Source organism: Euphorbia lathyris, chromosome 10 (genome assembly GCF_963576675.1).
Source record: "Euphorbia lathyris chromosome 10, ddEupLath1.1, whole genome shotgun sequence".
NCBI lineage: Eukaryota > Viridiplantae > Streptophyta > Magnoliopsida > Malpighiales > Euphorbiaceae > Euphorbia > Euphorbia lathyris.
Window position 1 is genome coordinate 42,273,849 of NC_088919.1, and position 27,917 is coordinate 42,301,765.

Sequence of the window (27,917 nt, forward strand, 5' to 3'; positions counted from 1 at the left end):
ATATGGTGTCAACTTTTTGAAACTCCCAAGAAATAATTATTTTTTCCAGTCTATAATAATGTACTTCAAATAAAATGAATATTTATTGTATTTGTATAATTTGATAACTATTTTGTCTTTGTGAATTACAAAAAATAAATAAAGTTAAAGTAAAAAAAAGTTTTTTTATGGCTTTTTTAATTCTAAAAAACAACTTTATGGAACTCAAAACAATTTTTTTTGGATAACTTATTAATAATTGAATTCAAAATAAACTTATATTTTATCATTTATTTATTTATAAAATTTAACAATAAATAAAATTAAAAACACAAAATAAAATTTATATTTATGTTTCTACGATTGTTAAAATATATACTGTATAATTTGATTATTGAAAATATAATTTTTTTTATATAATGTGATTATAGTATTTGTTTTTATATATTTTTTTTTTGTACAAATGATTTAAAACACTTGAATGCTTTTCTAAAGATATATAACTTTTCAATATTATATTCTTTTGAGACGTTTATGGATTTTTACACATACATGTATTAATATGTACCAATTACTTACTTCAATTGTGTACATTTTTTTATTGTTTTCTCAAGCTTTTTTTTTTACTATTTTTAATTGTTTATTAAAAAATAATTTTTTTATTTGGTAATTTCATTATTAAAAATATCATTTTTTTTATATAATTTAGGGATTAAGATGTTTGCTATTCACTGTTTTTTTTAAATCATCTACAACATTTGAATGCTTTTCTAAAACATAAATAAGTTGCTATTTTTTAAAAGCTTCTATATGTGTATTAATTCGTTCCAATTGTTTACTTCAATTGTCTATATCTTTTTATTTGGCTCCAATTTTCCCATTGTTTTTTTTGTTAAACATTAAATTTATATTGTGATTTTTCTTATTAATACTTTTTTTTTCATTATTTGAAACTCATATGTCATTTCATGCGTCCCAAATTGTCATATTATGTTTCTTTTGTTTAACATTATTTACATATAATTAATGCACATAAATTATTACTATATAATTTTATTTGTTTTTTTCTATATATATACTTTTAATTTTTTTATTGGTTTGTGTTAAACAAATATAATAAATTTATATAACTTTGTACCATATTTTATTTAAATAATTTCCCATAAATAGATATAATTTGTTAAGAGTTATAAACTCCATTTGTTAGCACTTTTTTTTATCTATAGTATCTTAGAAAAATAACAGTTACATTAAGTATTTAATATGATTACAAAAATTGTCTTTAGTAAAAATAAATATTAATATATATAAATACTAAAAAAATAATATTATTTGTATGAGACATTATATCTGTCTTAGTTTCTTTTCGTTTTTTGTGTTTCCTTTCTTTTTTATCAAAAAAATATAATACTGATTTTTCAGCCAACCTTTAAAAATATTGTCATTTTCAAAATTTATTAATAATTATATCCAACAAAAAAAACTAGGATTTAATGCCATTTAATATGATTAGATAAGTCATTTCCTTCAGCTTTTTCAGACAATAACTTTTTGAGATTAAAAAAATAAAATTTTACATCTTCAATAATTTAACATTTAATATTATTTGTCATCTTCCTTATCATAAAAACCAAAATGTCTATAAATAAAATATCAAATGATACATTACGTTCACTTAAACTCACATGCTCGCTTATACTTCTTATTTGGTTAGTTTGTTCATTTCTTTTTTTATTTGTTCTTCTTTGTTTATCTAATTTGTTTAGTTTTTATTTTTTATTGCAATGACTAAACATTTTCTTTGTCAACAGATTGAAAACTTGCGTGACTATTCTTTTAAGGTATTTTACTTTACCTTTTTTTTATATACATATAATTTGCAAATAAATTTATTTCTTCCAAACAACCACTTGTAATTGTTTGTTTGAGAAACATAAATCTAAAAGTTGCTATGTTAAAACAATTTAAAAACAAATAATTTAATACATATATTAATTTACAATCTTGTCTTAATTTATTGAACAGATGGTTTTGATCAAGATACATTTGGAATCTTTGCTTAATAAATTTTTTACTCGAATGGAGTTTGATGTTGTATGGAGGTATTGACTTCTAGTCAATTGATATTTGGGGATATAATGATAATAATTTTGAAGAAGCAAATTATTACGATGTCTATCGAACACTTGAATGCTTAAAACCACTGTATAATATTGAAATTCATGATTTCAATTTTGACATCCGAACTAAATGAAAAAAAAATCTCGATGTTGCTCGCAACAAAGGAATGGAGGCTTTGATATTGTTAGATCATAAATATGATGAGCTTAAGGAATCATACGACCGCACCATTTCAGTCATTCGATCAATTCGCACTATATTTTGTGGCTTTAGATTAACTGATCATATTTTTCAGCATGCATAATATTTTCAATATAGTTGCGATTCTATAAGCAAAACATCTTCAAATCTTGAGGAATTTGAGGTTTTTATATCCACTGGAGTTTTTGAATTCTATCAGACCTTTTGAGTTTCCTACTCATGAACTGTCACTTAAAATTAACACACCGGTTATGCCTTTGAGAAATTTTAATCCAACTATTGGACTTTGTAACGGAACTAGATTACTAATTATGCAATTAGAAAAAAGAATCATAGAAGCATGTATTTTAACAGGTTCTTTTATTGGTAACAGAGTCTTCATACCACGTGTTACACTAAATTACAATGCAAACAAAAATCCATTTATTTTACAGCGTAGACAGTTTCTTTTAAAATTTGTTACAGTATGACTATCAATAAAAATCAAAGGCAAACACTTAAGCAAGTAGGTTTGTTTCTAGATGAACCAATCTTCTCACATGGTCAGCTATATGTTGCTTTATCCTGTGTAATAAACAGTTCGAATCTCAAAATAGTTTTACAGCCAAATACGACCCAAGAAAAACAAACAAATAAAGAAAACGAAATACATAAATGTTATATGACAAAAATATCGTTTACACTGAAATATTCAAAGATATAACATACAATTAGATGGAATCTTACTATAAAACATGTAATACATGTTATAAATATTTTTTTAATAGTGTATTTTTCATGCAGGTACAATATGTCTTATGTCGCACTGTCCAACATTAACAAGGACACTAAAAATGACGGAATCAAAGTACGTATTGCTAGGACTTGAGACTTTGTGAATCATAGAAATGTTAAACAAATCTACAGCTTTGACCTACTGTTTATTAACGAACATGAAACATATATTTTGTGTTTTTATATTTGGAAATTAATTATGTACTCATATGTATTATAATATCAGGAGGATACAATTCTGGCGACGATTTCAAATGATATTTCTGAAAAGTTCAAAACACTTCTTCTAGAAGGTAGTGTGTATCACATTTCAGGATTCCAAGTTATCACTTCCCAGTCGAAGTACCGAATTTGCCATCATTTTCGTTTGTGTTTCCCTTACAATACCTACATTAGGAAACTTGAAACTACTACAGCGGACATTCCATATGACATATTTAATTTCCTTTCTTTTGAGGCGATAGTAGAACGTACTAGTTTCTTGGACTATCTAATCGGTACGTTTTTTTTATATAAATGACAATGGTTTATAATTTTTTCTTTAATTCAACTTTTTTTAAATTGTTTCAACTAACATAAATTACATATATTAGATATCGAGTTAATTACAATGGTTGGAAATGTAGAAGATATCCGAGTTAATGACCAAATTAAGAAGAAACGAGACATAAACCTCAAAGACTCCAAGTAAGTTTTAAATTAACATATAAATTAAGCGCATGATTGCTAGATTGGAATAAAATAATAAAATTCGATATTTTTATTTCTAATTGGACAATAAATGAACGTTGTTTTGTGGGACACAGAAGACATCACTTTTTCTAAAGATTTTTTTCTATTGCTCAAGACAAGCCAATTGCAGTAGCCTTTGTATCAATTATACATAAGTCTTTCAATGATATTATTTTAAACACAATAAAAAATTTAATATAAATGTTAAATTTAATATGAACATTGACATTTCTATTATTGTAGATGGAGTTAGCTTAAACAGTTCGTCCGCCACCAGATGCTCATAAAACCAGAAATCCTTGAAATCATTTTTTTTGGAAAAGTAACTTTTGTTTATCTATTTTTAATTACAAAACACACACACACACACACACACACACATATATATATATATATATATATATATATATATATATATATATATATATAGGATCACTCTTAATGGGTATTACCCATCAATTGATACCTAGAAAAGTGTGTAAATAATCATGTATAGATTTTTTTTTTAATTAATGTAATTTATTAGAGCATCTCTAGTGCTAAATTACAAACTTTGTAACTTATAAGGTGCCACATAGGACAAGTTAGAGAGTCAAAGTGACATCCCATTAGAATGGGTGTTATTTAAAAAAAAAATTGGGTTAAAAAAATAATTAGATTAATAAATATGGACTGAAATATTAATTGTCCATAAAGTAAATTCAGTGTTAGCAAGTGGTGTCAGAAAAAAAAGTAAAAAAAAGTACAGTTTTTGTACAGTAAAGTTTGTAACTTTTTTTGGTTACAAACCAAAAAAAGTAACAAACCCAATAATGCTAGGCTACAACTCCAAGTTGGAAAGTTACAACCAATTTACAAGCATTAGACATGCTCTTACCCAACTATTTTACTTTAATTCATTTTCTCTCTCATAATAATTTTTTTCTAGGAAATGAAAAATAAAATTTCTAAAAGTTAGTGCCTTTTTGAAAAAAGTAATTTGAATTAATTTTATTTTATGTGACACATTAATCAATACAAAATTAATTATGTACTCCTCCCGGTCCACAATAGAAGTCTTTTAAGGTTAATGCACATTAATTAAGAAATGTAATTAATTTTAAGTAAAAAACTTTATTACCCTTGTAATAATTGCATCCACTAGTAACTTATCTATTCTCAAGACAAAAAGTCAACTTGAATAGGGGTATATTTGGTAAAAGTAAATTAATATGCATAGATTTAAGCAAAATGCCATTGTGGAATAAAATAAACTCTCTAGAAAGACTTCTATTGTGGACCGGAGGGAGTATAATTAATTAGTTTTTTTTTTAAGATAAAAGAACTTTATTGGCTAATATCAGCAGAAAGAAGTGAAGACAAAAAATGAGGAGCACAGGACCACTCCTCACGAACAGACCCAGAACTGACCGATCTTGCTAGGCAATGAGCGGCACAGTTCGCTGAACGTTTGACAAAAGAGATAGATATATTGTCTAACTCGTTAATTAACAAAATACAATCAGTAATAATGTCGGATAGATATGTTAATGCACCATTGACCCCTTGAATAGCTTGCACTACTGAGAGGCAATCCGTTCTGAGCTCCACATTACTTATTCCATTACTCTTTAACCATGAGAGCGCCTCTTTTACAGCCATGGCTTCCACGATGATTGGTTCGAACAATCCGGAAAGACCCCCATGACAAGCAAACATACAACACCCTTTATTATCCCGCAGTAAAAATCCAAATGAAGAGAAGCCCCTATCCTGAAATACCCCAGCGTCTATGTTGCAGGCTGTGATGCCTGTAACCGGTTTCTTCCAGATTTCTACAGCATTTCCAGGTTTTTGAATTGCAGACTGCCGCATCTCCCAAGCTGTACGCCAATCATAAGCCTCTTTTCCTGCACTTTGAATCAGATCAGCTACAGGTATGAGCAGATTTTGCCAGACTTTCCCGTTTCTGTTTTTCCATAACCACCAAAGCATATATATTTCAGTACACGCGAAGTTGGAACCCGTATTATGGATAATTGCTTCCAACCATGTTTTTAAGTCTTGCACCGGATCCATACGATTATCTCCATAGAAAACGACCCATGCTTGTCTAGCATATGAACATTGAATGAACGTATGGAGTTCGCTTTCGCCTGTCTCATTGCATACTGGACAGAGAGGGGAAAGGCTGCTGTGACGTAATTGCAGATTGGCCATTATCGGTAGACACCCAGACAAACACCTCCATATGAAATTCTTGATTTTGGGAATGGCTTTTAATTTCCACAATTCATTCCACATTTTGCTATCTGAACTGTATTGTAAACAATCATTGAGGAGACGATAGCTTGACTTTACCGTATACTCTCCCGTCTTTTCGAAGCCCCAATACCAAGTATCGTCAGATTCAAATCTCCGTCTTGGGATAGAGAGGATCATCTATTGATCCCTACTGTTGAAAGTGGCTTGGATCAAAGGTTGATTCCATCGATTGTCTGGGAGCAGTAGATCATGGACACTACCTGTAGGTAATTCATGAGTATATAATGATGAGACTTTGGGATTTACCTAGTCCGGGATCCAAGGATCATCCCAGATGCGCGTCGACCGACCATCATTGATTTTCCGTCTTAATCCTTTTAATAACACATGTCTGCTTGAGAGAATACTACTCCATATGAATGAGGGGTTGTGACCGGATTCTGCACGCAGGAAATCGACAGTGGGGAAATAACGAGCCTTTAAAAGACGGGTAACCAGAGAGTTCGGATTTTGAAGCAGACGCCATGCTTGCTTTGCAAGCAAGGCAAGGTTAAACTCTCATATTTTCCGAAAGCCTAGACCTCCAAATTTTTTTGGAATACACATCTTGTCAAAGCTCATCCAATGGATACCAGAGGTAGTACTACTATCAGCTCGCCACCAAAATCGGTTCAGTAACCGTTCAATGTCTTCACAGAATTGCTTTGGAAGGAGAAACACACTCATTGTGTATGTGGGGATTGATTGAAGGACTGAATTAATTAGGATCTCTTTTCCTGCGCGGGAAAGGAACTTCTCTTTCCAATTATTCAACCGAGATCGAATCCTGTCTTTTAGATACCCAAAGGTCTGTGTTCTGCTTCGTCCCACATAGGCAGGTGCACCAAGATAGAATCCGAGTTCCTGCACCTCCGGGATTCCTAACAGGTCATATGAGTTTTGCTTCACTAGTTCGCTTGTGTTGGAACTGAAAAATAGCGCCGACTTGTTTAGATTAATACATTGCCCAGATGCGCGTTTATATGACTGGAGGCATTGCTGAATTACTGTAGATTCCTCACTGTTAGCTCGGAAAAATAGATAACTATCGTCAGCAAAGGATAAATGAGAGATACTCGGTGCAATGCGCGCTATTTTACATCCATGAATAAGACCTGTTGTCTTCTTAGCTGTCAGAAGTGCCGATAATCCCTCAGCACAGATCAAAAAAAGAAAAGGGCTCAGCGGATCCCCCTGCCTTAAACCCCGGGTCGGAATGATTGGCCCCACTTCTCTACCTCCCTGTACTATCGTGTAACTGACCGATTCCACACACATCCGCATCCAATTAATCCAGATATCAGAGAAGCCCATTTTAGACAACATGTCCCATAAAAATTTCCATTCCACCCGATCGTATGCTTTACTCATATCAAGTTTTAACGCAGCTATGCCAATTTTTCCTTGTCTTTTGTTTTTTAAGTGGTGAATTACCTCGTATGCTGCAATGACATTGTCTGAAATAAGTCTTCCTCTAATAAACGCGCTTTGATTTTGTGAGATGACTGCCGGAAGAACTTCCTTGAACCTGTTAGATAGCATCTTGGATACTATTTTAAAGATGATGTTGCACAATGCTATTGGCCTTAGATCTGTAACTTCCTCGACATTAGGCTTCTTTGGAATCAGTACAAGTAATGTGTCATTCATTCTACTTGGGAGCTGTCCAGCTTGAAGGATATTTAGACAGAGTTCTGTAATGTCTTTTCCGATGATGCTCCAGAATTTTTGAAAGAATGCAGGGTTCAGACCGTCAGGGCCTGGGCTTTTGTCCGGGTGCATGCTGAAACACGCCGCTTTTACCTCCTCAGCGACAAACGGCTTTGATAGAAACAGATTTGCATCTTCTGTTATGCGACTTTCCACTTGTGATAGAAGTTCAGCCGATTCGCTACCTTTGCTGGTGAAGATCTGATGGAAATAACTGCTTAATATATCCTCGAGTCCCTCTCCCCATCCACATAAAGTTCCGTTTTCGTCTTTGAGTGTCGTAAATGTGTTGTGCTTTTTCCTGGAGGTTGCATAAGCATGATAATATTTGGAGTTAGAATCACCTTCCTGAAGCCAATGGAGCTTTGCTCTTTGCTTCCAAAAATCCTCCTGTTGCTGGAGGGTTTTTACATAATCGGATCTAGTTCTCTAAAAAAGCTCAATACCCAACTGATCAATTCTTGATCTAAGTACCTCTGTTTGCTGTTTTAGAGATTTGATCTGTTCTGTGAAGTTCCCTGTAATAGTCTTACTCCATTGTTGTAAAGCGGTTGCGCAATCCTCAATTTTGTTCACAATTGGTTTGTCAGATTCCCAAGATGACTGAACGGCGGCTGCACAACCTGTTTCCCTGATCCATGAATTCTCAAAGCGAAATCTACGAATATGAGGGGCACGTAACCATACCTTGAACTGTAGTAGGAGTGCAGAATGGTCGGAACAGGCAGCCGTTAGATTCTTTAACACTGATTGACCAAATTGTTCTTTCCATACTGCATTTACAACTGCCCGATCCAGGCGTTCTTCTATCCAATGGCTTGTGCCTCTTCCGGTTTCCCAAGTATACTGGTGCCCTTTCATGTATAAACTGTTTAAGCCACAATCTTCCAAAGCTGTCTGAAAACCCTCAATTAACCAGTAAGGTCTCTGCGAACCTCCTCTTTTATCTGTAAGACAAGCAATATCATTGAAATCCCCTATACAGCACCAAGCCCCGTCGTATACTGGGGATAAAGACCGTAAAAGCTCCCAAGACTCTCTCCTACGACTTCTCTCAGGGTAGCCATAAAAACATGTGAGTCTCCATGGTTGAACCTAGGGTATTGTAACCATTACGTCAATAAAATTAATTGAATCAGATAGAACATTTAAACTGATTGAACTGCGCCAGAACAATGCAATTCCACCCCCGTGGCCTCTTCCGTCCACCACATGATGATTTTCAAAACCCAACTTCTTGCAGACTAGTAAAACTTTTGCCTCTTTGATCATACTTTCCATTAGGAAAATAATTAGAGGCCTGTGGGCACGAACCAGGTCTTGTAAGACCGTGACTGTCCGAGAGTTGCCCAACCCTCGGCAGTTCCAACTGAGCAAACTCATAATCCTGGGCGGACCTGGCCTCCAGGTCTCGCCTCTCCTCCGTTTTTTGGTTGAACGGTGCAACTGAAGTCTCCTGTAATGGTGTCTGAAAGTCGTGGACGTTTAGGGTCCAGGATAAGGGTGTCATCAATCATGGTACCTTCTTTTGTGTGTGAGTCAGCCTTTGAGTTGAGTGTTCTGTTTGTGATCGTGACTTGCTTGTTTGGTTTTCCTTTTGGCCGTTCACTGTTATTTATGTCAGAAGTGGTGCCACCGGTGTCAGTATGAGAGAACTTATTAAATTTGGAGGAGTCGGCATCGTCAGACGGGTCTCGGAGCCATTCTTTCCCCCTCTGGATTCCGTTTTTTCGAACTATCGCTCGGAGCCAACTTCCGAACCTGCGCACATCTGACGTTTCCTTGCTGTCGAACAATGATGGGCAAAATTTATCAGCATGGCCGATTATTCCACAGTAAAAGCAAAATTGCAGAAGGCGTTCATATCTCACATTAACCCATAGCCAGTCTCCTCCGCTCCTTTTAATTTTCTGACCCACTTTCAGTACCTTACGGACGTCAATGGTGATCATAATTCTGAGATAGCTATGACGGAGGCCGGTGAAGTTCTTCGGGTCTGACTCTATATATGTGCCCAGTTGATTACCAATAGCTTTGCAAACCGCTTCCGTCTGAAAGCCAATTGGGAGATCAGAGAGTTGGGCCCAGATAATAAGATTAGTTAACGTAGGTTGCAAGGCTTGTTCCGTAGGCTCTAGCTTTTTTATGATCAAGAGGTTTTGGTTGAAAGTCCAGGGTCCGTCGTTTAGAACTCTCTTCATGTCCAGTTCGTGGTAGAATTGGAACAGATATCTTCCTTCCATGTCTATCTCGATGATCGTTACCCCTTTCACAGTTGCCAAATTGCAGCTAGGGTGTCTTCATAGACTCGAAGTGCGTTGCTTTAACTGCAAGGAATTGTCCGACAATAAACAGAGAGGGCGCTGCGGTGTCTATCTGTAAAAAATCATCTGGTAATTCGAGACCTTCGCCTTCTGTGCTGATACACAACTGTGCGTATTCCTCCACCAAACCTTTGTTTTTTTCCATTGATGATAGTTAGTCGAAACTTAGAGGGGACCAAGCCTATGCCGTTGCAGAAGTTTGCGATAGAGGGGTTAGGGTTTTGGGGAGGGCTGTGAAAATTATAAAATTGGAACTGTATAGGTGTTTAAGAATGTCGACCGGGATGGGGGAAGAGCAGATACGGTGGACGATGGCTAGATTTTGGATTTTAGGGTTAACACATCTCAATGGAGAAGACGCAAACACTCCAATAGGAGAGACAGAATTATGATAGGAGATTGATTGTATTTTTTAGTATAATTAATTAGTTTAATTAGTTAATTATTTATGTGAAATTCTACACCACAAAATATAATTCTTAAAATATAAACATTAAATCCTAAATTGTAAGAATTAAACTCTCAAATAAAAAAACTAAACTCTAAATATGTGACATCATCAAATTATAAATATATGACGTATCATCAAACCATCGTTATGATGTACCACATCATCCATACATCGAATGTATAGAAAAATTTCTCTTTCAGTGATGATATACTGCTAGAAAAAAGAAAAAAAATTTCTTTTGCTTCATCATAACATCCATCCACTCGGCTACTAATTTGATGGCATGTAACACATAAACCAATAAAAAATGAACATCGACAACTAATTAATTAAATATTTTTTAGGAAATTATTTAGATAAAATTTTAGACCCCAAAATACAAATACTAAACCTCGGGCTTCAAAATCTCTTTGCAACTGGTGTCATCAGTCTAGTCAATGATCCCAAACCAAAGAGACTGAGCCACATGCAGAGTACCTGGCTGGTGCTTGTACTTCTTCCCATTCTAGGGTCAATCGTAAAATATAACCCAAAACTCTAAAATATGTCATGTGTCATCAAATCAATGACTCGACATACCATATCATACATGCCTATGACATATACTAAAATTTGTGGTTTCAATGATGATAAAAAATACTACTGAAAAAAATCCTTGTTTTAAGATGTAATTAGGCTAATAATTGGATGACAAATAGCACATCGACCAATTAAAAAATTAACATGTGAAATTAATGAATTAAATGTTGATATTATCTTAATAATATCTGGATTCATGTGTCCTTATCCTAAACCAACTATAATGTCCGAAGTAAGGAAGGCCTTTAGATTAAACTACACATGATTCATGAATAAACATCTCTCGAGACACATTGATCAATGGGATATTCTCTGAATCCTCTTCGAATCAAAACCCTTCACTCACGCCTAAGATTAAGGAGTCCCAATTCAGGCATATTTCTAACTACCTAAAATACATCCATCATCTAACATAACATACTTTAGCATACGTAATGTGCCTTACCATAACATAATGTAAGGTAAGTTAAGGTAACATAATGTAACCTAACGTATGTAATATAACGTGACATAATGTAACCAACGTAATGTGGCGTGACATAACAAACATAACATAACATCACGTTAACGTAACTTAGCATAACGTAATGTACATTCGCATAAAAAAACGTATGGTAACTGTTGGCCCAAAAAATAAAATAATTATTTTTATGTATATAAAATGCTTGGGTTATGTTTTTAGGATATAGTTTATATTTTCTAGAAATAATACACGTGCAAGCTAACCTTCAACCCATGAGAGAGCCCGGCACCACGCGGGGCGTGTCCTCAATACGCAGCGCGTAAACAAGGCGTCCGGAGAAATCAACGTCAAAAACTCAATACGCAGCGCATCCTTCACTTTACGCGGGGCGTACTTTCTTACGCGGGACGCACTTGTCAATACGTCATGCGTAAGACGCATCCGCAGAGTGTTCCAAGATCAGAAGCTCCAATACGCAGGGCGTATCCACCAATACGCAGGGCGTACTCCTTCACGCGGGACGTGACACCAGAGACGCCACGCGTAGAAACCAACAAGAAACGCACAAGGCCCAGTATCCGCCAACACGCAGGGCGTAGTAGGACATACGCGGGGCGTATCGTCTCTTCCGGCAACAGTTGGAAGTAGTCAATGGAAGTTGATGGTAGTTAGTGGAAGTTGAGGTAGTGGGGTGATGTGGCATGGAGGTAGTTGAGTTAGTTGGTGACTAATTACCAAAATACCACTCAATAATTACCAAAATGCCACTGAATAATTACCAAAATGCCACTCCAAAATACTATAAATAAACCCCCTCCCCTTCATTAAAAAACACACTCAACACACATACAAACCCCTCTCTAAAGGTTACTCTCAATGCTCTCTAGTTTCTAGTTTTTAAGTTCTTAGTTCTTAAGTTTAGTTCTTCAAGTTCTTCAAAGTTCTTCTTTTCGTTCTTCGTTTTTCTTAGCTTCGATTCCTTTTTTAGCTCTCTTTAGCTCTAATCCAAGTTTCAATAGCCTCTTTCCAAGTCCTTTCCAATTCAATTTAGCATTCCAAGCCTTCAATTTGCTCAATTCTTAGCTAAAACTCTGTTTTCAAATTAATTTTCCAGATTCGTCTAACTACTTTCAAAGCCCGATTTCGTCTGTTTAAAGTCATTTTTTGCTTTCAATCCCTTCGACAAAGTTGTTCCTAACGTTCTGAAGTTCGATCTAGTGTGTTTATTTGCCCAATTCCGTGCCCAGAAACTCTAGTTACAAGCCGATCTTTCCAGCCCAAATTCTTTTAGACATTCTGTTTCCAGAATTTTCCAGATTCGTCCAGTTATTTTCAACTCCCAATTTCGTCTACTTAGCATCCGTTTTATCTTTCGATCCTTTATAGAAGTTTGTTCCTGACCTCCTGAAGTTAAATTTAGCCTATTTACTAGTCCAATTCCGTATACGTAATCATCCAAACGAGCCTCCCGAAGTTGAGGGTTAAATCTGCCCCATTTGCCTACCAACGTTTTGCCATTGCCAAGATCATATACCGTACGGGCCCGACCGACCACAGCCCTCCAAGAACTTCCAGCCGACACCAAAATTCAACATCAATCCGAGATAGCTATTGTGGCTCCGAGTTTGTTGTTGAATTCCAGTTTATTTTAATTGCATTTCAATTCCTTGTATTTGATTTGTTCTTCCATTTCAATTGAATTAGCTATATGTTTAGTATAGAAATTCTTCAATTGTAATTCATTTCCAATTTTATGCTTACCTCAAACACATGTATTCAAACCTTGATTTACATCAATAAAATACCGATTTTTCACCAAATTTCGTGTCAATTTCGCACTTTAAATTCCTTTATTTTCTCGTCTTCAATTTACCCGCATTAGCTTAAATAAAACAATTTATCTAGCAAAGTTTTTATAACGGCGCTAGAGACCCAAGAGGAACTTTTTTCAATCCTTGCGTCCCTCGCCAATCGCTTCGATTAGATTTCAAGTTTTGGCGAGCAAATTCCATAAACTTAACTATTTCAATTGAGAAGTAATCTTCTCTGGCACGCCCGCACCCTAACCACACGTGACAAGGTTGAAATTAGCATATTCGCAAAATATCGCTAACAGTAACATAACGTAATGTACATTCGCATAAAAAAACGTAAGGTAACATAACGTAATGTAACGTAACGTAACGTAATGTAATGAATGTAATATAACGTGTGACATAACGTAACATAACGTGACTTAACATAACGTGACTTAACGTAACGTAATGTAACATAACATTACGTAAAGTAATGTAACATTATGTTACATTATATTATATTACGTTTGAAGGAAAATAGATAGGTCTAGGCGCAACGGAAATATAAAATTTTATCTATTTTCCTTTTCCCAAGATCCGTTAATCGTTATTTCATATAAAGAAGGGTTAAACAAGTGCACATTTTCTAATGATCTATCTACCGTTGCAAACGAAGTTCCTATAACTTCTTAACTGTTTTTCATGAATAATGAAAACAACAGAAAAGAAAATGGTTAGTGATCAACCAATGAATAACAATCTAAATTGATTTCCTCTGAAGGAATCGACACGAGATCAAAGAGAGAGAGAGAGAGAGAGTAAACGAAAGAGTAATTAGATGAGTGGAGTTCAGAAGAAATTCTTCCTTTCTATTGATTATCTTGGTCGAATTTTCACATGCCAATGGGGTTCTATTTATAGCCTCTAAAATTATAGGAATTTTCACATGCACCTTAATGAGCAAGTGAATTTGCTCATTCACCGTTAGATATAGGCTTATTAAATCTAAGCCTCAGGATGCTTTGAATCTCTATCTTAGAATTCTAATAAACCTAGATCTAACGATGAATGGGTAAATTCTACATGCTCATTAAGGTGCATGTGATTAAGACTGCTAAAATTAACCCTAATCGCATTAGGTTAAAACTCTTAATTAGAATCCTAATCCGAATAGGTTTACTAATAGATAAATAAATACAATTATTATCTTTATCGATATCTTAATATATATAAATAATAATAATAATAATCCTAATCCTAATTAGATATTTATTTATATTGGAGATTTAATTAATTAGATATATAATCACATTAAATCTTCTGATTATTATTATTATCACATAATTAGATAATTTAACTATAACTATAATCTAATTACAATTATCAATTAAATTATCTTTATCCCTAATACATATATTTCGGACCCCATATATCTCCACCCTCTCAATTACTATTTTGTCCTCCGATTCCAAGTCCCATATGCGACCCAATGGGTTCTTACCACTACTAGCCGTATATATTTATTGGATTCAACCTGATTAATTTCAACTAAATATATAACAGAATGAATTCAAAGACTGTTACTAGAAGAACCGTAGAGATTCCCCCAGAGCGATAAGAAGCCAGGTTGATACTGACGTTTACCTTACCGCATTAGGTCCATTATAATTTGATCCTTCATTAGCTATATTCTTAGATGAATCTGTAAATATGTCAAGTTACATATAATGAGACCAGTAACGTAACATAACATAATATAACGTAATATAATGTAACCTAACTTAATAAAACTTAATGTAACTTAGCGTAACATAACTTAATGTAACTTAATTTAATGTAACCTAACATAATGTAACTTAATGTAATGTAACGTTACATAACGTAACGTAAGGTCATGTAACGTAACATAACGTAACGTAACATGATGTGACGTAACGCAACGTGACATAATATGACGTAACATAACATGATGTGACCTTACGCTATGTTATGTTAAGTTATGTTACAGTAAGTCATAATAAGTAACGTAACGTAACATAATGTAACATGACGTGACATAACGTAACGTCACACAATGTGATGTGACATAACGTAACGTCATATAATGTGATGTGATATAACGTAACGTCACATAATGTGATGTGACATAACGTAACGTAACCTAACGTAGTGTCATATAATGTAATATAATATAACGTAACGTAATGTAACGTAATATCACATAACCTAACATAACGTAATATAACATGACGTAATGTAACATCATGTAACATAACATAACGTAACGTAACTTATTGTAACGTAAGTTTCATAAGGTAACATAACGTAGCGTAACTTATTGTGACTTAGCGTAACGTAACGTAACATAACGTAGCGTAATTTAACTTATTATGACTTAGCGTAACGTAACTTAACATAATGTAGTGTAACATAATATAATGTAACGTAACGTAACGTAACTTAACTTAAAGAAACTTAATGTAACTTAGCCTAACATAACTTAATGTAACTAACTTAATTTAACGTGATCTAATAGAATGTAACTTAGCCTAATGTAACGTAACGTTACGTGATGTAACGTCAGGGCCATCTTAAACTTTTTGGGGCCCCTGTGCTAAATTTTTCTTAAACCCTTACTAATTAATAGAATTTTGTATTAAGGTTGTAAATTTTGAATGGTTGAATATCTAAATCACATACGCACTCAATGTAATGAAAAAGTGTAAATAAATCTTATTACATTATATTATTATTTTATTATTTTAAGCTAATATCTATATTCGACTAAGCACATCTTAAATTTTGGGGCCCTTATAATTTTGAGGCCCTGTGCGTTAGCACTCCTTGCACGCCCTCATCTACTCCCCTGTGTAACGTAATATAACATAGCGTAACATAACATAACTTAACTTAACTTAACGTCATATAGTGGAACATGACGTAACGTAACATAACGTAAAGTGACGTAACATAACATGACGTAATGTAAAGTGACGTAACATAACGTGATGTAATGTAACGTAACATGACGTAACATAGCATGATGTAACATAATGTAACGTAACGTAACGTGACATAACGTGTCATCACGTGACGTAACATAACATGACGTGACATCAGTAATGTAACATAACATAACACGACGTCAGTAACGTAACATGACGTGACGTCACCTAACGTAATGTAACGTAACTTAATATGATGTAACATGATATAACATAACGTGACGTAATGCGATATAACATAACGTGACGTAATGTAACGTAATGTGACGTAATGTAAGGTAGCGTGACGTGACATAACGTAACGTGACGTGACATAACGTAACGTGACGTGACATAACGTAACGTGATGTGACATAACGTAACGTGATGTGATATAACGTAACATAACATAACATAACTTAATGTAACTTAATTTAACGTGACCTAAAAGAATGTAACTTAGCATAATGTAACATAATATGACGTAACATAAATGACGTAACGTGACATAACGTAATGTGACATGACATGATATAACGTAACATGACATGACGTAACGTAACATCATGTCACGTTACGTAACATCACGTCACACTACGTAACGTCACATCACGTAACGTCGTGCAACTGATGCAGAATATAAAAATAAAATATCTTAGTTTTTTAATAATGTTTGAAACTATCCAACTTACCAATATTAGAGATAAAATTACTCTTACTTACTAATATTAAATTTAAAATTGTACTATTTTAAATATTTTTACACTTTATGTTTCGTCGATTTTGTTTGGATCCTCCTTCCGATAAAAAAAAATAAGAAACATGTACAATTTTATTTTAATACATACTTTATATATTCATAAAGATTGATAAACAATAGCCGAAATCAAGTTTATATAATTAATTACAATCTAGAATTTTTTCAAAAAATAAAATAAAATTACAACCTAGAATTTCATAAAAAAAAAAAGAAAATACAATCTAGAAATTAGGAAGCATTAATGCTAGTTAGTAGGAAAAAAATAGCATCAATTAAGATATAAAAGAGAGAAGCGTTTATATATCACAAGTCACATTAGTCATTTCATTAAATAAATATTTTCTAGCCAAACATTATTATTCTTTATAATTAATTTTTATATTGGAAGAATATATAATGCACATGTTTCCATATTGTATTTATAACATTATATTTTGGAATTTGGTATTATAAATCATTCTAATAAATTTACACATTTTTCAAAACTATCCATGGGTGGGTAATACCCATTGAGAAATAATCCATATATATATATATATATATATATATATATATATATATAACATATTAGTTGCTAATATTTATTATGTAATATCCGTAAATTTAGGGAGTGATTTTGCAAAATAAAAATTATAAGAGTTATTTTTAAATTATATTAAAATAGATGTATTATTTGAACATTTTGTTATTATTATTAGTTATTAGTTATTATCATTATAATATATTATATCAAATTGTTTATTATTATTATTATTATTATTATTATATTAGAAGGGTTCGCGGTGAAAAGGAGTTCCTTTTTTTTCAGAATCAAAAACCTTCCTCCTGCGCAGTCTTCCTTTTTCTTTTTCTTTTTAATTTAATTTTTTCCATAACTCCTTATTCTGGGCACCATTTGAGATAAAAAAAATTACACCATTAAATTCCTTATCACGTAAGGAAGATTTCAAGACCAATATTGTTATTTTTCTAGTCGAAAAATGTGGTGACCGGTGCGTGCATTTTTCATCGACAAAGTGTTAGATTTCGACCTTTTGAGTGATTTTAATAGCGAAAGGAGCGTACTTTTGGACTCTCCTAAACGTTGGCTATCTTGTGGTAGTCTCGGTTCGTGCTTTCGACAACTCCGGCGAATTTCCGACCACCGGTTTCCGGCGAAACTCCGGTGAGCGTTCCGGGCAGAATTTTAATCATTTCGTTTAGGTTCTAATCTACATAATAGTGTTTCTTAATTCTTGGTCTATTAGGATAATTGAACTAATTAGACTAATATGAAATCTTAAAGTATTTGGTGGGGTTAGGAGCATTTTGAGTATACATTTGCATATATATTATTTTTTCAATAATAATTAATTATAGGAATGCATTTCTATAATTATAGGAGAGGAAGAGACGGGTGAGCAGGACCCCGAACAGTTTGATTAGCTTTTGAGACGAGAGGTAACCATAATTATAAATATTTATATATATATATATAATTAATACTTATATGCCTATATACATTATAATTTATTCCAAAAAGGTTATGCCTATATCTATATTGTTTTAGGAAGAATTGTTTATACGTTGTTATGCCTATAATTATATGTCAATAAATATAGGTATATTCATTCCAGGAAAGTTATATCTATAACTATTGGTATATTCTATATTGTTCATGATAATGTTAAATATGAGTTAGTTTTTGTTCTGGACAATCAATTGTTGTGGTGAACCATTATTATTTAGTGGTATGGTTTTGCTTAATTAAATCATAGAAGGTGCATATTATTTTATCACATATTGAATCATTACCTTACAAGGAAAATGTCTGTGGTTGAATGGAAAGGCGTCTCATTTTAGAATTTCACTTAATTAGGTAGCTTAAGTGGATAGGTACAATGGTCTGGAGGTTGCTGATACTGTGAATATATACACCTGTCTTGAAAGAGGAGACGATAGGGTGTTATTAAATTTTGGATTGGGTTTGGTACTACGTCTTGCAAGATTAGACGATAGCAGTACCGTTATAAAAGTACTTATATTGTGAAGTCTCAAGGTTGTGTGTCTTGCAAGAGTAGACGATAACGCATACCTATTTTGATGATAAAACACCATAGGACCATATATATATATATATATATATATATATATATATATATATATTACTTAGGTTTAGCTAGGGCCCTTAAAATAAATATAACTTTAGGATATTAGGCGTAGTAAAGAGTCTGGTTTGTGATATCATCTATTTAATTTTAATGATTACTTGATTGATCAAATATAATATATGTGAACTGTATGTTTGTGTGTGTGTGTATATATATATATAAATATTTACTATTATGCTTATTGAGTAGGCAGCTCACCCCTTGCCATGTTAAAATTTTCAGGCTAGGTTCAGAAGTTCTCCTATTTGCTAGATTTTCAGGTTTTTCCTGCATTCAGGCTGGCCAGCACAACGGTCTTATTCCCATTAGCAAATTTTATAGACATTCATTATATTTATTATACTATTGGATTTGATTATTTGTTTAAATTTAAATGAATATTATTCACAGGTTAAATTGTTTGGTTGGTTATTTAATTCTTTGGTTATGAGATTTTGATAGACGGTAATAAATGAGGAGCCTTTATAGAGTTATGTTGGTGTTTTTGCTTAAATTATGATAATTGCTTGGTTTTCTATACGCCCCGGAACGGGGGTTACATATTACACTCATTTTAGTATTGAAAAATCTTACCTTTTGCTGGAAAAAAGCATGTTACATTTCCCAAAAGTCATGGCTATAGAGGAAGAGAAAGAAGCATATTGAAAGATAATTGATGAGTTACTGCAAATATATATTCATACAGATAAGGTTTATTTAAGATTATATTTGATTAGTTTATATATATGAGTCTAAGAATAAAAATTAACATTATCAATCTCAATTTCATTTTTGTTAAGGAAATCAAATTCACATGTAAGGAAAAAAATCAAATAAATTGACCACATTGATGATTGGTGGTAACATGCATGTCCTAGATGTAAAAGTAGTATTCAAAACTTTGATGACAAATTGTGGTGTAAAAATTGCAGATTCATTGATGATCTATCATTGACATGGTAAATTTTTAAATTTCTTATAATATTCATACATATTTCAATTATTTCCTATTAAAATTATTTTTGCTTATTATATAACAAATATTACAGGTATAGAGTGAAATTGGTTATTGAAGATGCTACAGGTACAAGCACATTTGTAGTTTTTGGACATATGACAACAGATTTAATTGGCATTCTTGCAAATAGTTTTAAAGAAAGTTATGAGGTTCCACCTGTAATGACAAAGATTTATAGTGTCGATATTGTATTTTAGATTCAAGTCAGTAATTTAGTTGATGATCCCTCCAACATATCATTTAAAGCAATTTATATATTTAAGGACATTTTGTTAACACCTAAAAAATAAGTTCCAAATCCAAATTCAACACCTTCCACTCATTTGAAGTCGCACGTATCTCGATGTTCTTTATCACTAGTAGCAAAATGAAAGTTACCAATTGTTGAAAGTCAACCAAATGTTCATCAATCATCAATAGAGGTTCAAAAAAACGTAATGAGTAAGTACATAAGTAATAGTTAATTTTTTTTTGTGAATCTTAATATTAATATGCTTTCAACTTCATCAAAAAAGAAATAAATATTAGATCAAATACGATCAATGAGGTTAGTTTTTTTAAATATCTTTTCCAATTACATTCTTGGTGTATTTTCATCATAACTATTTAATTTTTTTTCAGGGCAATTACAGCCACTTCTCAACTATCTTTCCTAATTGTCTCTTTACAATTATTTATCAATTGTACCTGAATTTATTTATTAAAAATTGTTTAATCAAATTATCTCCTTTTCCAAATCCTCTAGCTTACCTTGAACTCTTTTAAACAATGAAGTTAATGCAACGTATACTAAATTCATGGATAATATACGACTTCACAATTCAGTGTTTTCAGTCACTTCTAAGGTGTCAAAATAGATAACAATATAAATAAAACACCAGATCTATATGTTTTTAGGATTTGCAGAGAAAATCACAATCTAATTGGTTCTTTATTGCCTTCAATTCATCAACCATCTAAATTTCTCCAATACATCTTTACGACATAGTTACTGAAATTACAACAAAACTTCCAATTTTTACTCAAACTTCTAATTTCAACTCATAATCAAACGAAAATTTTATTGCTAAAGATATTACCTTCTCTTGGTTAATGAGGACCTAGGATGATATCAGGAAGGAAATAGGCAAATAATATGAGGAGGATGACAAAAAGCAGTATCTCTATGATTATGAGGCAAAGGATTTCGTTCATGGATTCACACTTTTTCTGATTCGCCATTTTTTGGTGTGGATGAAGAGAGACAAAGAGATAGTGAATATGCAGTTGGGTTAATGGAGGCATGGAGATAGAGCTATATAAGTGACATTATATAGTGTGCAATTTTTAGGGTTGAATATGGGTCATCTTATCGTACGATGATGTATTTGATACGTAGGTATATTAGGGCAGAATTATGACGGTATGCTGACATTATAATGACGTATTTAATACAGATAATGATTATACACTTCAATTCATAAAAATATGCATAAAAATATACTCCTTATTTTGTTAGGTAATATTCATAAAAATATATTACAAAATTTAATTTTTTTTCTACTATATTATTTAATTATTTTTTCCCAAAGCAAAGCGAGGGTACCTTCTAGTTATAAATTGTAAAAGAAATTGAGAGCGGAGAAAATTTATTAGTCCTTTAATGTTTAAGGATAAAATAATTATTAAAGTAATTGAATTGTAACACGTGTCTTGAGAAGAGAAGTATGAACCTAGAGGTGGACAATTCGATATGTAAATTCTTTTGAGAAAAATTGAGAAAGGCCTCAATAGAACTTATTGTATATATGGGTAAAGATGAGAATTGATTGTAGGTTGAGTACAACAAGGCCTCGATGGAAGAGATAGAAGAAAGGGGTGGGCAAATGCAACAAGAAAAAGAAAGGCCAAACACGATAGTTTGATTTTGTAAAATTTATCCAATGGTGAAAGCACACAAAGTAAGGCTTACTTTGTCAAAAACAAAGTAAGCATAGCATCTACCTAAAAATAGATGTGTTGTTGGTTATGTCATACACATCACTATTAGACATGTATGGCGTACCATAAATTTTCGGGTAATTTATAAAACTAGACTTTAGGAGAGACTTATTTACATATTTAGACTCATTCATATACATACTATCAAAATAGACTCTTCCACTTCTAGAATACCCATAACACTCCCTTTCCTCCCTAACCCTTCTCATTCTCCCTCCTATTGCGAACGGAAAATCGAATGAAAAACTGGCCACTGAAGATGGATAAAACGAGAAGGAAGAACGATCAGGATAAACCCAAATCGAAGTTATTTCCTTCCACATGTGTGTTTGTTTTCTTCTACTTGATTTCAGATAGAATTTAGGGTTTTATATATGGACTTGTTGTGGCATGTTTTTTTAGGCTTAGGTATTAGTGTTTAATGGCTACATTGGCGATTTTCAAACTAATTTGTGTTGTATATGTGTGATGAATGGGTTTTCGAACTAATTTGTGTTGTATTCCTAACACTGAGAACTGGTTTGTGATCGTTCGCATTTCATAAACTGCGAATAGATAAGCATAAACCCTTGTCGCATTTCGATGGAATGCGAACACTCTGCGGATATGTGAATAGATAAGCCCTTAATGAAGTAATCGCATTTTGATGAAATGCGATTACTATACGGATATGCGAATAGTTAAACTATAATCAAGTAGTTGCATTTCGATAAAATCTGATATCAACTACATAAACGCGAATCATAGTTGGATAAAATGTGATATCATTTATGTACACGTGAATCACGTTTACATGTAAATACGATGAGTTATATGTCACATTTAGTGAAATGCGACTCGAATTTCATAAATGTGAATGGTATGTTTTGTATGAACTGTAATTTTACTGTGTGAAATGCAATTAGATTCACTGAAATGCTAATTTTACAGGTTTCGGTTATCAAAATAAAGGCGGTAAAATCAGATAGTGGTGTCAAATTTAAGTACTCTTGGAGCTTAGGTACAAAAGGCACAATAACAATAAGAGGAGACCTTGAAGCGATGATCGATTTACAAGATATATTGACGCCTTTATAGATTAAGGCTTTCAAAAGCATATGTTTCGGACATCTGATGGATTTGGATAACATCACCTTCTGTAGTGCCTTTATCCATACGTTGTTATCTAGAGAGATTGTGCACAAGAAATCGATGGATAATGTGGTTTTATATCAGAGGAGTTGAATTGAGAATTAGTGGTTGGGAGTATGGACTTATATCCGGCTTGTGATTTGGTGGTTGCTTGATTTTACGAATAAGATTAGTAAGCCGAAGAAAAAGGAAATACTGAAGAAGTACTTCAAATGGGTAGAACACATAACCCATGGTGGCATATTTCGAGTGTTCATAGAAACTGATTGGAGTAAAGAGAATGAATGGTGAAGCTGTTAGTCTGGCGATGTTGTTTTCAATACACTGTTGTCTACTCACCACCGAGAAATCACAGATGGTGAATACAGATTGGATAGTCCTTGTCGATTATCCTATATTGTTTGATGTGTTCCCATGGGGGGGAGGTAGCTTGGTCTGAGACCATCAAGACGATTTCGAGAGGTATCTCGAAACAAAAGGAGGTAATTATGTCTAAAAAAAGAGCTCCAGCTAAATATCAACTGTTTGGGTTTGCACATGTAGTCCATGTATGAATTGTAAATATTTTTTTTATGAATTACAAAAATATAGTTGTAGGTATCAAGCCTCGCCCAACGAACCCGATGGGATGATACCGTTGACTACAACGATGTGATTGGAGCCGAAAGCAACCAATCTGGAAATCAAGCTGCTCGGTAGGACCGAAGCTCAGAGTTGAAAGAGTCGCCATTCACGAATGGGAAATGATCATCGGATTCCTTGCGGGAGATCGGTTGGGTTCGGGAAATTGGGTATGAGCCGAGAAGGCTAGCTCCTTTCTAGAGAAAGACTACTAGGCACCTTGACAGCGTCGGGTCTCAACCACCGGCCTCCTACTTAACACTACTAGACGCTAATGGTCTAATCGTATATTTCTTTAAGTTTTAAATTCATTTGAAAACCTTTTCTTTCTCGTTTTGAAAACCGTTTTGAGCATTTGATTAAAAGTCATTTGAGTTAGAAGAATCACCCATTTTGATTACATAAATCATTGTATGTGAGGAGAGGAGAGGAGAAGAAGAATGAATCGTAAATCATAAATTATAACAAGTGAATATATACCTAAGCTATATACATCAAAGTCTAAAGCTAATCTCTCTCTCAAAAAAACCATTTATTTGCAAGTTCGAGCCTAAATCGTCGTTGGAAGGATTTAGACGAGTTTAAAACCCCGTTAATTTACATGTTTCTACCTAAATCACCGTTCGAACGACTTAGGCTCATTAAAGAATGTGAAGTTAAAAATCGTTTAAATTTAATTGTAAAAGCATGATTAGACATACAAGATTATTTTGTGAAAAATCATTTAAGAAAGAAAATTGGATCAAAACATTTTATTTACATTTGAGAGGCATTTAAAAGCTTTAACTAAAATTTTCCCCATTTAAAATTTACGTATATTTACATGTTCGCCTAAATCCGCCGTTCGAACGGATTAAGGTGTTAAATCGTGACGAAAATAGCGGCCCCCGACGGGGCCGCGTTTTGGACGTGTCTATATATATAAAAAAGACTAAAACAAACCAAATAAAAATAAAACCAACAAAAGTAAAAAATGATTTTTACCAAAATATATTTTATAAAATTAGCTTTTATAAAATCGATTCTCACAAAATCGTTTTATGAAGTTTTCGAAATCTAATAAATCCTACCGACCCGAGGTTTTATTAAAATTAAAATTTGAAAAAAATGGAACGAAATACCCCAAACATATCGCGAGGATTTAAAATTCCATTTGCGGAACCGATTCGACCGCCACCTCGATTTAATTTTAGAATTCAATCGAGCCGGCTTCCACGGTTCCCTCGAACAACATTTTTATTTATTATTTTTATCAACTCATCATTTATCGATCTCGACTGATTTGGATTCCTTTAACTGTTTTCTTCATCGGTCCTCCGACCCCAGTGTCTACAATAGTTTACGTACTTGTTTGTATCCTTTGTATAGGTTTGGCTATTTAAGCTCTGGAAGTGTAATGGTAACGATGTTTTAGATTCAAATTATTTTTTAAAATTTTTTATGAGTAAGTTCAGTTCCGATGGTTATAATAATTTATTAAGTTTATAGGTTACTAATAAAAATATAAAATTTAGAGTCTTTCTTTAGATTTATTAAAGTGAAATTTAGGACTAATGGGCTGATAGCAATGTCATGAGTTTTGAAGTATAATCGGTCGTTAACGATATCGGTTTTAATTAGACAGTTATATATCGGTTTTAATTGGACAATTATATATTAAAATATAACAAACACTTCTTTAGAGGTTTAGATCCCGGAAGAAATCGACGTTAGCCAATTATTAAATTCTTAGTTTGAATTGTTATATATTGAAAAATAATAATAATATAAAGAAATTGAAAAGGAAAATTTGTACGGATAGACTCCTAGCAATGTCACGAGTCTAACTGAACCTTCAGTCGGAATTAACGATATCAATTTAATGTTACATTATAATTCTAGTAACAAACAAAAATACTCCGATAAAAGTGTTTGGTTTCAAATTAGTTTCGAGTTATTTATATAATATTTACATGACTTAAATTTGTTGAGTTAAAACATTTACAAATTAGAAGGATTAATACTGATATTTACCAATTAGAGTCGGTATAAAGGAGAATATACAATTGGTATAAGAATTTGAATATTAAATTAGTTCAAATAGACTTATGATAATATAAGGAGTCTAACAGTAGGTATATTCGGTCGAAAATAGTTATTCCGATGATAGACAAAACTAAGTTTCAGTTTTAAATGATTTAAGTGGTTTTGAATATGTTTTAGTAAATTGTTTAAGATATATTGTTTTAAAATATTTATATACTTTTGATTTTGATTATTTGAAGAATAATTATTTATTATCGTGGTATTTTGAAAATTGGGTTGGAAAATGAATTTGACTATTTTATACGAATTGTTTTTAGACTGAGAAAGTTGTTGCGGTTGTTATTATTATTATTTCTGTGATTTGGATGGAAGTCCAAATATGATTTTTATGTTGTGATATTTTGAAAGAAAGATAAAATGGTTTTTTCCATCTAGGATTGCCCGAGGTAGGAGTTGTAAGTTGTAAGACCATACCTAATGGCGGTATGGCCAGAGTGCACGGCTAGTAGTCCTAACATTAGGCAAGAAACGAGATATGAATGAGATATCTCGATTATTGATATGATAAGCTACACGGGTGGAATTCGAGGATGGATACACATACACAAATTTTATATTATGTTTTTAAAATGCTGGATGATTTGATATTTTACGTTTGTTTGATTACGAGTTGGTTTGTTAAAGCGATTTATTTGATTACGAGTTGTTTTGATAAAATGGTTATTTGTTCATGAGCGAGTTTGATAAAATGTTTATTTGATGTGATTCGTTTTGATAAAATGATTTATCTATATAATTATATTGTAATAAAGTAAATTGTACAATTAAATGATTAGTGTGTCAATTAACGTATCAATTAATTAAGAGAACTACCTAAAATAGGTAGAACTGCATGGCTTTGATTCCCGGTTTAAATATGAATAGACATTCGGGATACATAGGAAGCTTGGTAGAATTATCAGTCCAAGCCAAATAATTAAATAAACTTTAGGTAGTCCAAATAATAAATTTTTAATCGTAGAAAATTGGTTCGCCTTCTAGACTGTTAAAAGTTGGTTATCCTGTTTTCCGTTCATACCCGATGCCGTTTTCGATCAGGTGTGACAAGAAGACGTCAGAGTCATTCTACGTGAAGAATCCAATTTGTCTTCCACCCCGTGTGCTGAGATGGAACAATAACAAAGTCCCGACCTTTGAACAAATATTTGATATTGTCAACGTGAGCATCTATACTTGATGTTATGAAGGTGAGCATCTCTAATTTATCATTTGATCATCTATTTATTTTGTAGAATTCCACTCCTCCATGACCTGAAATTGTTGTTGAAGATGCCAAGAAGAATACGACTTGGTATAATTTGCTTGTTGATCACATTGAGGGTTGTGAGGTTATTGTGTCAAATTATTTGAGTCTTTATTGATGCGAAAGGTGAGGTTAAGGGTAAAGATCAAGATGGTGCTACAGATGATGGTAAGGAAAATGATCAACATGCTGATGATGAGAGAAATGATCAAGGTGATGTGGCTGATCGAAAAGATGATGATGTTAAGGGTGGGGAAAATACTACTCGGGCATATCTTCCATCTCATGATGTGATATCTGAGATTCGTAATTTGTTTATCGAGCACCAAGAATGGTTCAATTGGATGAAATTGAGTGAACTTGTCTGAAAATGTCTGAAAATGTGTGAAATTTCGCATTTTATGTTATATATATTGCATTTTACACAGATGCAAATCGTATCATGTTACCTGTGTCACATTTGAATATTATGTGATTCGCATCTGAATGAGTATGTCTTGCATTTGAGTTATATGCGGTTCACATTATGTTTTATGTCTCACATTTGGGTTAT

The 27,917-nt window shown here is 32.8% G+C and overlaps 1 long non-coding RNA gene across 1 annotated transcript; it reads left to right on the forward strand.

Annotated features, from left to right (window-relative positions):
- The first annotated feature begins 18,228 nt into the window (after positions 1-18,228).
- Positions 18,229-20,461, forward strand: LOC136208712 (uncharacterized). Its single transcript, XR_010677245.1, has 3 exons — positions 18,229-18,322; positions 18,539-18,597; positions 20,336-20,461. It is a non-coding gene; the product is annotated as an uncharacterized lncRNA (long non-coding RNA).
- The last annotated feature ends 7,456 nt before the right edge of the window (positions 20,462-27,917 follow it).